Raw genomic sequence first — 14,354 nt, forward strand, 5'->3', positions numbered from 1 at the left:
ATCATGAGTAACTGTTGCAAACTTACAACAGCTATAACAATTACATATTATTCGCAAAAAGCACAATTTCATAACACGTAAAACAGCCTTAACACGTAAAACAGCCTTCGTAAAACAGCCTTAAAATAGAAGTTAATAACCCTGATTTGAAAAGCAAGATGGGCACTTTGGGGAATGTTATATACCTTTAGATAATAAATTTTATAAATATTATTATTTATTAATTTTGCATCATAATCAATTAACAGGTTGATTAAATTGAAGATACATGTTCTTATTTTAGTTCTAAAAGAAATCATCTTCAAGCTGCGACAGGTAAGGGTAATGTATTTCAAATAGTATTTTTTTTTTGCATTATCTTTAATTTTTAAAGCATTTTTGAAAGTTTTTACAGCATAGTAGAATTAACATTCTTCTATAATACCAATTTTTTCAGTTCTATTTTAACTCATTCAATAATTAATTTTCATTTTGAAAAAACACAAAGCAGGGTAAATACAGGTACGAAGCCTGGAATTGGTGGAGCACTTTTTCTCATCTTACAACCATTTTTAAAACTTTTAGCGACATTATGAATTTTGATTATTTTTTTCTTTACCAAATTGAGTGGCAAAATTTTTAGAACGATCGTTTTGACACATCAGCAAACTGTAATAACAATAACGCAATTTCCATACGAATGGAGACTATTCGAGGTGACGTCACTCATTCGATCATCGTAACATCTATTCTTTATTGACGAATGTTCGTCGATAATTGCGGTCTGGGGTGCCCTCAGCGTTATTCTTGGCTACTACCAACTTTGGAAAAGGAATAAAGCTGTGAATTCCTGCCTTTTTCCCAAAGCTTATTATCTAAGGGGGTGGAAGAGCACCTTGGAAAGATGGGGAGGAGAGGTGGAGAATGTAGTAGGCCACCCCTTCAGCCAAAACGGTGACCGATTTCATTAGGCTGCCTAATTGAACGAGCAAATACTTGGACCCTAGGGGGGCATCCGAAAGGAACATCGTTAGCTGACGTGAATTCCTTGGGGCGGACAAAAGGGGCATACGAAATAAGTTTTTATATATATATATATATATATATATATATATATATATATATATATATATATATATATATATATATGTATTATCGTTTTAGCTTTTGATTCCTTTTCGCAGAAATAAATTCAATCGTCCAAAAGCTAAGCTGAAACTTAGTTCTTCCAAAAATATTTTAATTTTATTTAGTCAACAAATTTTAGTTAGTGAATGTTACTAAAAATTTTAAAAAAAAATCACAGCATGAAAAGCAAAAAGTGTTTATAATAATTAATGTTTACTTAGCAAATATCTTTTTCTGCATGCATTTCTTCATGTATAGTTTCTTTTATTAATATTTTTTCTACATATTTTCTTTACATAAAACTTTTTTATTTAATATTTTTCTACACATTTCTTCATATACTACTTTTTTTTAAATAATTTTCTATTCATATTTCTTCATATACTACTTTTCTATTTTTTATACGTATATTTCTTCATATACTACTTTTCTATTTTTTATACGCATATTTCTTCATATACTACTTTTCTATTTTTTATACGCTTATTTCTTCATATAAAACGTTTTCTTGTAATATTCCTTCAACACATATGTCTTTCAAGCGTAACTTTTTTATTTACTAATTTTTCTATACATATACAACTTTTTTATTTAATATTTTCATTTTCATGAGCATGTTTTTTATATTTAATTTTTTTTTCGAAACATATTCCATTTATAAACAATTTTTAATTTATTGTTCTTTTCTAAACATATTTTTTCATGTAGAACTTTTTTATTTATTATTTTTTTCTATACATGTTTCCTCATACAAGAGTACAACTTTTTTTTTACATTATAATTCCAAAAGGTCTTTGCACTTTTCGAGGAATTTACGAATTTAAGTTCATAAGGCCTGAGAGGCCAGGGTCTAGGGTCCCCAAATTTTGTTCCACCGGATATCAGAATCAGGCCTTGCTTACGAGTTCATGTTAAAATTCTGAAATATATTTCAGGATCTACGAGTAAATCGATTTGAGCTATACACAATATGGCTATCTGTAAAACTGTTTCCTTACAAGAGATCAATGACTGAGGAAATGCGAACTTACAGGGGTTCTGCTATTAGTCAAACTCAACAAAGATGCTTCTGTGTGGTTAAAAAAAATTTTTATCCAACTTTTTATAAAATACAAGCTTAACAAATGAATCAATATTTAAAATGACACATTTGTTTGAGCCAATAGATGTAAGCAACTTAAAAAAAATTAATATATTTCCAATAGCATGAACATTTAATTCCGTTCTACAAAATAATCTTTCCCGTTGCGAAGAAAAAAAAAATTTGCAGCTTGTCGAACTTGTCACACGACTTTAATTTCTGACTGAGAACTTTCGTGATTGTCGAGTTCTTCTCAGACTTAACAAATATATATATATATATATATATATATATATATATATATATATATATATATATATATATATATATATATATATATATATATATATATATATATATATATATATATATGTATATGTATATATGTATATGTATATGTATATATGTATATGTATATATATATATGTATATATATATATATATATATATATATATATATATATATATATATATATATATATATATATATATATATATATATATATATATATATATATATATATATATATATATATATATATATATATATATATATATATATATATGTATATATGTATATGTATATATGTATATGTGTATATGTATATATATATATTATATATATATTATATATATATATATATATATATATATATATATATATATATATATATATATATATATATATATATATATATATATATATATATATATATATATATATATATATATATATATATATATATATATATATATATATATATATATATATGTATATATCTATATGTATATATGCATATGTATATATGCATATGAATATATGCATATGTATATATATATATATATATATATATATATATATATATATATATATATATATATATATATATATATACGACTACCAATGTTCAACTCCGTAGCCTTGCAATTTTGAACTCAATCCAGAAGACAAAGAAACTCCTGGTTAATGTATCGGGAAAAATTTTGCGAAACTAATTTTTTTGGGAAACTAACCCTTATTTGCGTTACACGGAGAAGAAAATCCCGAAAACCTCCCACGATTAGCCTAACGGCGAAGGGACTCTTACCCATGATCCGTCTACCACTTATGATATTTTACTTTAACACTATGGTCAGTACGAGCTGGATGCGGAATTCGAATCGACTCGCCATCACTGGATTTTGAAGCCAATTAACTTTTTCTTGCATACATTTTACTGTATTTATAGTATTTCAAGATCTCCATTTTCTAAAAAAGTTCGTCAAAATAATTGAAAACTTTGGAATACCTCAGTTGCATGAATAATTTGGTTCTTGTCTCCATATAGGGAAAATTTATTTATTTTTTGAGCACATTTTATTGTACTCATTTTATCTGAAGATCTTCAGTTTCCAAAGCAATTTTTCAAAATAATTGAAAATAAGTAATACCTCAGTTGTATGGAAAAGTTTGTTCTTGTGTCTGTATACAGAAAACAACTGTTATTTCTGGCTCTTATTTCACTAAGAGTTTATTGAGGTATTTTATGAGTTTTTCTGTTGATTAAACATCCGATTTTTTTATGGCTCCCTGTGGTATACATATTCTCAGGCGAACCATTGGGAAAATCCTAGACATAATAGGAGACGAGAATTATTCTAGTCGCGAAACTCCTATAAAGATAGAAGAGTGGGAAGAATTTTTTTTTTGTCGAACAATGAAAGGTACTTCAGGTTACTTATTGAGTTGTTTGCTGCCTCGAATGTCTTTAAATTAACTCAGTTAAATTTTGTAAATAAAAAAAAGAAACAAACTTAAGATGTACGTTAGAATTCTGTTTAAATAAAGAACAGAAGTAAAAAGACAGAGGAAATGAAAATTAATGCTTAAATGGGAAACAAAAAACGATATCGAAATCTGTCGCATCTCTTGTGAGGAAGGTGGTCATATTTTTTTCCAGCGGAAACAGTAATAAATTCAAAGATTATTATTTGAAACATATCGAAGTTTCATTAGACATTCAAACTGGTTTTGTTAATTGTAAATCTAATTAGAAATGTTGATTACTATCCAAGTATATTTAAACAATGTTCAAAAGATTTCTTTTTTTTCTTCTTTCAATCATAATTTCTTATCATCTACGCTTAATCTGTCACCTTTTTAAATTTATTTTAAGTTTTAAAGTTCATTGTTTTACGTCGTGTTCAGATTAAAATAATATCAACAGTTATGTGGTTCAGCTTACAAATGATGTATCCGAAAATGAAATATTTAAAAAAAAAATACTGACGAAATATTTTTGCATGGTAACTATTTCTCCAAAAGCATAAAAAGCATATTATAGCATAAATTTCTTGGAATTTATATTTAAAAATCTACTGATGGTGCTATAGTTTTCCGACATTGTCGGTACATTTGATTCGGCATGAAAATCACGTTTTAGAATTCAGTTTTCCCACATTAATTTCCATACTTCGTTTGGTTGACATAAGTATAAAGTTGATGAAAGCCATAAAACCAATTGCTTACCTCCAAAATATTTTTGTATCCCAAATTTTAAAGGTATCTACCAATAATTTTTTTCTAATTTTACTGTGCTATCATTACGCGTTTGATTATGATTGTTTTATTAATTAAGAATTAAAGATTATAAGAGTTATTCCTCCGTCATAAGTTATAATTCTATGATATTACCTTGTTACGCTAAATTTTAAGAAAAGTTAATTTGAAACGGTGTTTGAACTTACTTACCGCTTTATAATTATTATTTTTCGGTGTAAAATACATAAATATGTTATTTTGAATTATCTTTAAAAAGATTCGTTAAATGATTTAGAACTTAATGATCAACTTCATGCATCATGTGATGCATATACGAATTGTGCTCAATATATCACCTTGTTTGATTAGCAAAAATATTAAATTACTGTTTCGAATTCACGAATTTTGCTTCAACAATATGTATCTTTTATTTTAAATGTTATTTTAAAAAAATTGATTACCAAGCAAAATTATTTATGATCATTAATAGATCTTAATAGATTTTAATAGAATCATTAGGGAGGGAAAAAGAATCATACGAGATCTTTACAACTATCTATCAATCAAATTTGACTCACACACAAAATAATAATTCAATTTAAAAGTAATGAATGTTAGACGTGGGAAACGAGCGTAGAAGTCTACGCAAACAAAATTCTTTATACTATTTATATTTTTAAAAAAAGTAATTACAACTTTCGAGGGAAAAAAATTATTTCATGCAAAGAAACAACAATTATTGCGAAGCAATCATCGGAGTTTATGAATGGCAACCAACAGGGAGCTTAACCCCCTAGTAAATAATAATATTGGTATACTGAAACTGTCTTTGATTTTAAAAAAAACCATAATCTCTTTTCAAATCAAATAATAATCTCTTTCATTACACCTCTTTAAACAAGCAAAATCTACAACGATTATTTTTCTTTAAAATAAACTTTTCGGTAAAAATCCTAAAAGGAATTATTTAATCCAAAAACTCAAAACTGTATTTGAATTAAAAATGAAACTTGCTCTAATCTCTTTTTAAATCAGACAATGACTATTTTTTTTTTGTTTCTGCATCTCTTTAAAATGCAAATAGTTTCATTCACAGGTACTCCGTTACTTTTGAAAGAACGGGGGTACCAATGATGTGCCACTGATTGTGTGGGTGCTCAGTAGCCCAGTTCACAAACGAACCCACTGTCGGTATATGAGAGAGGGGTACAGATCGGTAAAGGGGTGTGTCCCTAGGGTCCAAGGTTTAATTAGAGAAGCTCTATTCCCGGATGCAGAGAGGAGGAGGAAACAATCGATTGCATCGTTCCAACAATTAGGTTCCAATCCACCCCATCATTTCTACCCCCCTCCCATTTTACGTTTATTTGGTGTGTGCATGTGCATATGAATGTGTGTTACAGATGGAATATTTCCCAAAGAGGGTTTGAATCTAGAATTTCGAATCTAGAAGATATGTAGAAAGAAACCAGTCTATATTGATGGAATATAAAATATTATTTTCTAGTATAAGTGTGATATCGTTTGAGGTTTTGTGTTTAACAAGCTTGTCTAGTATTTAAAAAAAAGTTTTTTTTTACAGAAAGCAAAAAGCAGTAGCACAAGTGTTTCATTATTAACATTCGTTTTATTGAAATATGGTAGCTTTTGTTTAATAATACATTAAAACGTAAATATTTAAATTTTTCTTTAAATTCAAGAAGAAGTACCTCATCAGAGCTTAAGTGGTAATTATCTTAAGGCGTAACGATAAGGGGATTTTTTTCGAATAACAGTAATAATATTAAATGAACTGTCGACATTTTAACAGGTTTCTTAAAAAAATTTATTAGAAAATCTTGCAACTCATTTTAAGATAAACTTTACGTAAAATAAACATATAGTATTTGGAAAATTAACTGAGATTAGGTCAACTCGAATATGTAAGTTATATCCAATATTTTATTTCTTAAAGAAAGATAAAAAAAAAAATTGTGTTTTTTTATTTTAATTTTATTTTGTTGAAAATTCCGTATTTGTTAGGAATATGTATCTGCACTTGACTATAAACTTTCTAAAATAATCTAGAATATCTATATATAGATCTATATACCTATATAATCTAGAATATCTATGTAATATTTCTAAAATAATGTAAAATAATTAATAGAAGGTTTTAAAATAAACTTTTAATAAGTGAAATAATTTTTCATGTTTTCCTCTTAAAAAACTTTAATTAAAATGTAATGAGCGAAATGTTGAAATATTTTTCTCATTTGAATGCTACTTTTTATATATAAAAAATAAATATTGTCTAAAATTTATGGCGCAAAATAGCCTGAAAATAGATTATTTAAATTTAATTAAAAAAAATTTAAATAATTTAAAAAAGTATTTAATTTAATACGTCGCTTAATTTGAGGAAATATTGTTTGTGTGGTAGCAAAACTATGTACATTCAGAAAAAAATATTTTTACTTTCGAATTCTGCTAAGTGTTATGGCAATATTTAAAAGAAATAATTATGTAAGCAGTTAAGTATTACAATGCTCGAATATGCTTATTTTGACAAAAAAAAAAAAAAAAAAAAAAAACACTTTTTTTTAAAGAAACATACTTTTTTCCATCAAACTCTGAATTTTCACTCCCAAAGTAGGGGCCGTAAAGAGAGTAGACGAAGTTTTGAAATACTGGCTTTTATAGTTTAACAACCATAACGATTTAAAATTTTGAGACTCTAATGTTATTTTAATGTGTCCCATTTCTTTTCGTATCTTTTGAATATAATAATAATTCTTAACGCTAAGTAATAATAATTCCTTCAGAAAAAGCCTTAAGCGCTCGATTCAAACATTAATATGTAATAAAATCAAGAATTTGGATAAAATTAATTATTTTCTTAAATTAATTTGTTAATGATTAAAAAATATTTGTATTATAAGGTATAAACATGTTTAGGTAATCATAGTTTTTAGACTTTTTCAAACTTAAATCTAGTTTTTAGGCCATTTGATTTAGAAAAAGGGGCTCAAAAATTAATATAAAAACTAATAATTGAATGTTTAAGAAATGGTCCACCATTTTATGCATATTTTGCCAAATTTCAGTACTTTAAACTCCGAATCATTTGAATTAACCTATAAATGAAACCGAATAAATGAAAATAAATATAAATGAGATCAATCGAATTAACCTTTGAGTTTTAGAAATGCCCTTGTTTCAGAGAATGATGCTTTTTGAATTCATTTATTCTTTCATTTATTCTACAGGGAAAAAACTGCTATTCATTTGTAAATTCATTGTTAGTATGTCAAAAAAATTAAGAGAATTCACCAGATTTTGAGATTTTATTAATAAGAATGTTTAAGCAAATCCCATTATGCTCACAAGTTTAGAAAAAAAAGTGAAAAATATACATCTGGAGGATTTCAAACTTAATAAAAAATGGCATACTTATCTTATTTATTCTACAATAATAAAACAATACACGTCATTTTAATATTTATTCATTAATCAGCGTTTAAACGGATTTCATTAATTTCAGAAGTGTATAAAACTAAGAAAAAACTGATAAATATGAATTACGTAGATTTTCAAATATATGCTTGTAAAAAATAACATTTTCATCTCATTTTTTTCTACAAAAAAGAAGAAACAATACAAACCATTCGAACATTTATTGCCAGCATTGAAAACACAAATTAGGAAGTTTCATCAATTAACGTTTAAACTAATTCCATTATATTCAGAAGTAGAGGAACTAAAAATATGATAAACGTATTTTCAAAGATTTTTAAACTCATGTTCATAAAAATATCAAATTTGCGTCTTTTATTTTGCAAAAAATGCATGAACATTTATTGCTTTGAGCATTTATTGCATGCATTACATACACTAAGTTTCATTAATCCATGTTTAAATTGATCCCTTCATATTCAAAAGTATAGAAACTAAAAGAAACGCAATTTAAAAGATTTTCAAACTCATGTTCGTAAAAAATATCATCAAGTTTTTGTCGTTTATTTTACAAAAAAAAAAAAAATGCAAATCATTTGAACACTTATTGCAAGCATCACAAAAACAAACAAGACAGTTTCTTCAATCTACGCTTAAACCGATCCCATTATATTCAGAAGCATAGAAACTAAAAAATCGTGATTCAAAAGTTTTAAAAACTTTGTTCGTAAAAAAATATTAAGCTAGCGTCATTTATTCTACGAAAAATACTAATCGTTCGAACATTCATTGCAAGCGTCACACAAACTCTCTAACTAGGAAGTTTCATTAATCAGCGTTTAAACTGATCCCATTATACTCAGAAACATCAATTCCTCTTTTATTTCAAGCAAAATTGAACCCAACCACACAAACTCGCTTCACAAAAGAAGACCTGGAAAAAAAACTTTATATAAGACAGGGACAAAGCACAAACGAATGAAAAAGACCCCTTAACAAAAAAAGGAACTGTTTCCCCCCTCCTGCCGCTCATCGTTAAGGGTTTTTCTCTCCCCCCCCCCTTGCGGATCAAGCGATACGTGACAGGCATAGGGATCCTTTGCTCTTGCTGATCCTCGCAGCGCTGAGGATGCTCCGTGATCAATGCTATTCATTCTTCTTTTGTGGAACAATCTCCATCCCTCCCCCAGAATCTACTTTTCTATCTGCTACATCGATCCAAGAGGGATCAGGTGTTTGGGACACGAACTTCTCCCCCGTATACACCCTGCAGGTAAGGCTGGATGCTATCTGCGGATAAAATGTTGCAACACAGAAAGATGGATTAAAAATAGCACTTGATAGTGCCGTGCGTCAGGAAACAAACTAGTTTCTGAATAGATTATATCAAGTCTCAAAAATAGATTACCAGAAACAGTGAAGGAAAAATAAGGTTCATTACATCCACTTCTTTTGCAAATATTTTACTGTTGTATTATTTGTCAATATTTTACTGTTGTCAGGGAAATCAAATCAAAAATTTACAGCATGTACTGTTAATTTTTTTGATTGATTTCCCTGACTCTGACTGCAATTGACAAAAATGATCGCTTTGGTTATATCTAGACCAGAACGCTTTTGGTAACCGAATATTCAGGCAGGCGAGTAAGTTTAATCTTGAAAAATGTTGTGTTTCAAATCAAATAACACTCCATATTTCTCCCAGAGTTAGCGTTTACTAATAAAATATGGGGAAAATATCAGGACGCAACTTCGGCAAATCCTAGACAGCGTAGGACTTGAAATTCGCAAGAATTATTTACTCGGGACTGCTATTAATTGATCCCCCTCCTTAAGATATTTTGATTCTTACAAACAGTATCATGCCAAAAGCTATAACAAGAAGTGTTAAAAGATAACAATTCTTGTTGTAAGTGCTTTCATTTAAGTCATTTAAAAAAATTCTCAATTCGCTTAAAAAGTTCTCGAGATCTGGAGAAATACGCAAAAAGTTGAAATTAACATTAAGGGGTCAAAACATTGTACATGTCTCTTAATCAAACTATTAGGACCCTATTTTCCAGATTGCGGCTACCCCCTATATTTTGGGGTGCAGAAATCTGAATCCGTCAAAAAGCAAAAAGTATATTCAGAGAAGGTACGTTTTAGTGTCTAATTTATAACTTAAATATCATCTGCTGTAAATAATTAGCATATTTAAAATCACCCCCTCGAACCATACTAAAAGAATACAAAAAAAAATTTTATTCTAAGTTGACAAAACTTCTTTGAAAAAAAAAAACACGCTTAAAAGCAGCAGAAATTTCAAAAAAAGAAAGAATAAATGCAGCAATAACGGAAACGAAGGAAATAAAAATATGACCACCGAAGCCGACGTCTTCATGGGGTATCGGCCCCGGTAGCCATAAAGCAAAACCTTCTCTATTGAGAGAGAGGGCAAATGCCTAAATTAACTCCCTCAGTACCCCGAAGGTTTTGTATAGAAGTCCAAGAAAAAAAACATGAAATACATAAAACCAATTCCGAAAAGTAACTCAAACAAAATCATCAGAAAATATAAACTCACATTAACCAGGTCAAACAGTGATTTCACAAGCAAGCCAAATGAAAAGGAAACACTTAAAACGTAAGAAAACAACGGCCTCTATTAAAATGCGCAGATTGAAAAAAAGAAGTCAAAGAAAAAATTACGTAGCATATTAATAGAATGCTTAACTGGGGCTGCTCAGTTAAGACTTGAATTGCGCAGACAAGGGAAAGAACCAGAAGACAAGGGAACTCCTGGATCGAGTATTGGGAGAAATTTTGCCTTCGTGGATGACTTTTTGATGGAGCTAACCCGCATTTGCGTTACATGGAAAAGAAGACCACGAAAACCTTCCACGGTTAGCCTGACCGCAAGGGGACTCTAGCCCAAGATCCGTCTACCACTGAGGATATTTCGCGGTGGTCGGTGCAAGCCGGATGCGGAATTCGTATCGACTGGGATTCGAACCCGGTTCGCCCCATTGGAAGGCAAACGTTTTATTCCCTGAGCAATCGTGGCTCCCTCTCAATCCATTAAGATGGAGTTCTAGAACGTGAAGATCTGAGCATTAAATCAAAAGTTATTCAGAGTAGTCCGGTTATTTTTTTCGCTCAGCTCACGCACTGTACACTGCGAGTGAAAGCAGCTAATTCAGATCAGCTGACATCCAAACTTGGAACAGAATAAGAAATATAATGATGAAAAGTATGTTCACTTTTTATTTTCTGTCATATGTTTCGCACAGGGGCTAGATTAAATTATGGAAATATTTCATTTCTTATTTACTGTAAACAATCTTTCTTTCAGCAGCATATATTTTGCAGGATTTTACGTGGTTAAAATGCTGTCTTAAGCAGAAAGACCATGCTTGAAGCTTTTAGAAATGGTGTCATTTTTACCCATGCAAAATTCAGATCAACCTGAATGAGGACGAGAGGTCAACAACTTCTTTCCAACTTTATTACCTGCAGTTTTGCACTTATTCTTAAGAATTTCCAACATTTATATAAGAATGCTTTTTCTTAATTACAATGGTATTGAAGAGAAAAAAGAGAAGCTTTTAACATCCTACCCTCATTTTGGTTGATGCAAATTTTGCGTGGGTTAAAAGGCAATCATTTCTAAAAGCTTCAAGGATGAGCTTTTAAATTTCACCGACAATTTTGCCATGTAAAATCTTCCAAAACATTTGCTGTTGAAAGAAAGATTGATAGCGCAGAATGAATAAAGAAGTGCGTCCATAATTTTCTCCATCTCCTGCATCTTATTTCAAAGATGCAAACTTAGAAGTTAGCACCTTACAATATTTAAAGTAAGAGCAATTTTTAAAGTTATTTTTAGCGAATAATACAATGTAGTGGATTTCCTGTTAGCCACAATAGCTTGTGCTTAGAATAAAATTAAAATTAAAATTCGAAATCAAATAAATTCATTAAACTTCAACAGTTTTATTCAGTATCTTTGTCTTTTGTCAGTGTATTTTGCATATAAGTTCTCATCATAATGGGCAAAATTAATTTGCTAAAAAAATTAAATTCAACCTTACAATCTGTTCATACTATTCATTTCCATTGTATTTAAACAATAGAACCTCCACAAATCTTTTCTACTGATCAACAGAGGGCGCCACACAACATTGGCGACCTAATTCATACGTCACAGTTGAGGTAGTTGTTTCATTTCAAGCAATTTTAAAAATTATTTGTTTAGTATTTTTGCTTTTTATTGTGATTTCATATTTAGCAATGCAAATAGTTCAGCTTCAAAATAAATTTCAGAATATATTTTATACGCCAAATATAATACCGCCTATTTGGCGCATAAATTTTATATTTTTCAAATACTTCTCTTTCTTTTCTTGGAATGAATAAAGGAAAACATCAGTGTATAGAATGCAGCTTATCAGAGTCATGCTTATCATTAAAAATGATCGGGTTGATTGGGATAATAACAAAACAAGAAGCCGTGGTGGCTCAAGGAATAAAGAGTTCGCCTTCCGATGAAGTGAACCGGGTTCGAATCCCAGCAACGGCTGGTAGATACGAATTCCACACCCGGCTCTCAAACGACCGTTGTACTAACGTAAAATATCCTCAGTGGTAGACGGATCATGGGTTACAGTCTCCTTGCCATCAGGCTGGCCGTGATAAGTTTTCGTGGTTTTCCTCTCCATGTAACGCAAATGTGGGCTAATTCCATCGAAAAATCCTCCACGAAGGCAAATCTTTCCCCATACTTGATCCAGGATTTCCTTATCTTCTGGATTGGGTTCAAAATTACAAGACTATGAAGTTGAATAGTAGTAATCGTAAACCCAAGAAATTGGGTCGGCTGTTCAACGACGGTTGTAAAATTAAAAATAAAATAACAAAACAGGAAACTATTTCCTGATATGAATTGATGTTTTTTAGGGTAGAAGTCCATTGATCGGTATTCAATGCCCTCATTTTTTTAAAATTATTTAAGTATATATTACTATTGAAATTTCGCTTCAAAACATTAAATTTCTTATATTTTATAAGCTTTTAAGTTTTTTTTGATGAAAAATCTATTTAAAAGAATGCCTGTTAATGTCCATGTAAAATAAGTATCGAAACTAGACATAAATGAAAAATGAATTATTTATTATTCGAATTATTTTTTCAAAAACAATATTTAATTTCCTGTAGGTTAATGTAAAATAGATTTTGAAAATGATATCGAGCTACAGATTAAACGAAAATGCTGTTTCGTATAAAATTCAATTAGTTTTCTTGACGAAGCCATTAATTCATCCGATGAAATGAAACAAAATCATTGTATGTTTTTTTCTAGTAATATGTACAAAAAGATAAATAACGAATAAATATGAGTTTGAAATAATCTTATTAAAATTTTGCCTACTAGAAAATTTTTATATTGTTTTCTTTTTCAGAAAGCAATAATTTACATATTTAACATGAATGAGCTTCCCGGTTCTTTATTTTTAGAATGATAAGGTTATTATGATATTTTAATTTCCATAAAAGGGGGTTTAACATAAGTTCTCTTAAATATTATTTTTATTTATGGTAAGCTACATAAAATGGATAATTTTGAAATATTTTACAAGAAAAGTACATCAAAACTATCAATGTTTATGAGAGTTTGGTAAAAATTCATAATTTAAAGCCCTGATGCAATAATTAAAGCCATCGCCTTATACACATGAAAGAAAACCTGTGCTTCTCATTATACAGTTAGATTGCTCATAATAATCAAAAAGTGAGTCAGCTTGCGTATAAACTAACTTCCTTCATAAAATTCGTCAACAAAAATGTCTGAGTTTGAAACCCAGAGGTGACTGGTCGATTAAAATTTTGCTCCTATTGGACATCGACCACAAGCCAGGCGTTAAATACGCGAATCATTTTTTCACGAAAGAACAATTTTGTAATGGAGTAAGATAAACTTTATTTATGAGCGTAAATTTTATCACAAAATAAAATTTGAACATTTATTCACTTTACAACACAATCATCATATTGACATTAAAACATTTGTCATGTCGTGGCACCAGCCTTTGGATCTTGTCGTTAAAGAACTCTGCCGCCTGACCGTTAAACCAGTTAGAAACAGTTTTTCTCAACAAGCCATCATTTTCCAAGTGCTTTCCACCAGGAAATTCTTTAAGTATTGGATACAGATGAAAGTCTTATGGTGTT

General features: G+C 29.2%; 1 protein-coding gene across 4 annotated transcripts in view; it reads left to right on the plus strand.

Moving 5' to 3' along the window:
• Window positions 1-14,354, plus strand: part of VAChT (Vesicular acetylcholine transporter) — a 298,477-nt gene that overhangs the window by 155,719 nt on the left and 128,404 nt on the right. Inside the window, exon 4 of one of the 4 annotated variants that reach the window (XM_071184880.2) lies at window positions 284-315. The exons of 2 other annotated variants lie outside the window; for them this stretch is intronic. The gene's annotated coding sequence lies outside the window, so the exon portion shown is untranslated. Of the gene's footprint in view, window positions 1-283; window positions 322-14,354 lie in introns of all 4 variants that reach the window. One more of the 4 variants, XM_071184881.2, reaches the window with a different exon arrangement.

This window comes from Parasteatoda tepidariorum, chromosome 5 (genome assembly GCF_982258835.1).
Source record: "Parasteatoda tepidariorum strain Cologne lab strain chromosome 5, Ptep-v5.0, whole genome shotgun sequence".
Lineage (NCBI taxonomy): Eukaryota > Metazoa > Arthropoda > Arachnida > Araneae > Theridiidae > Parasteatoda > Parasteatoda tepidariorum.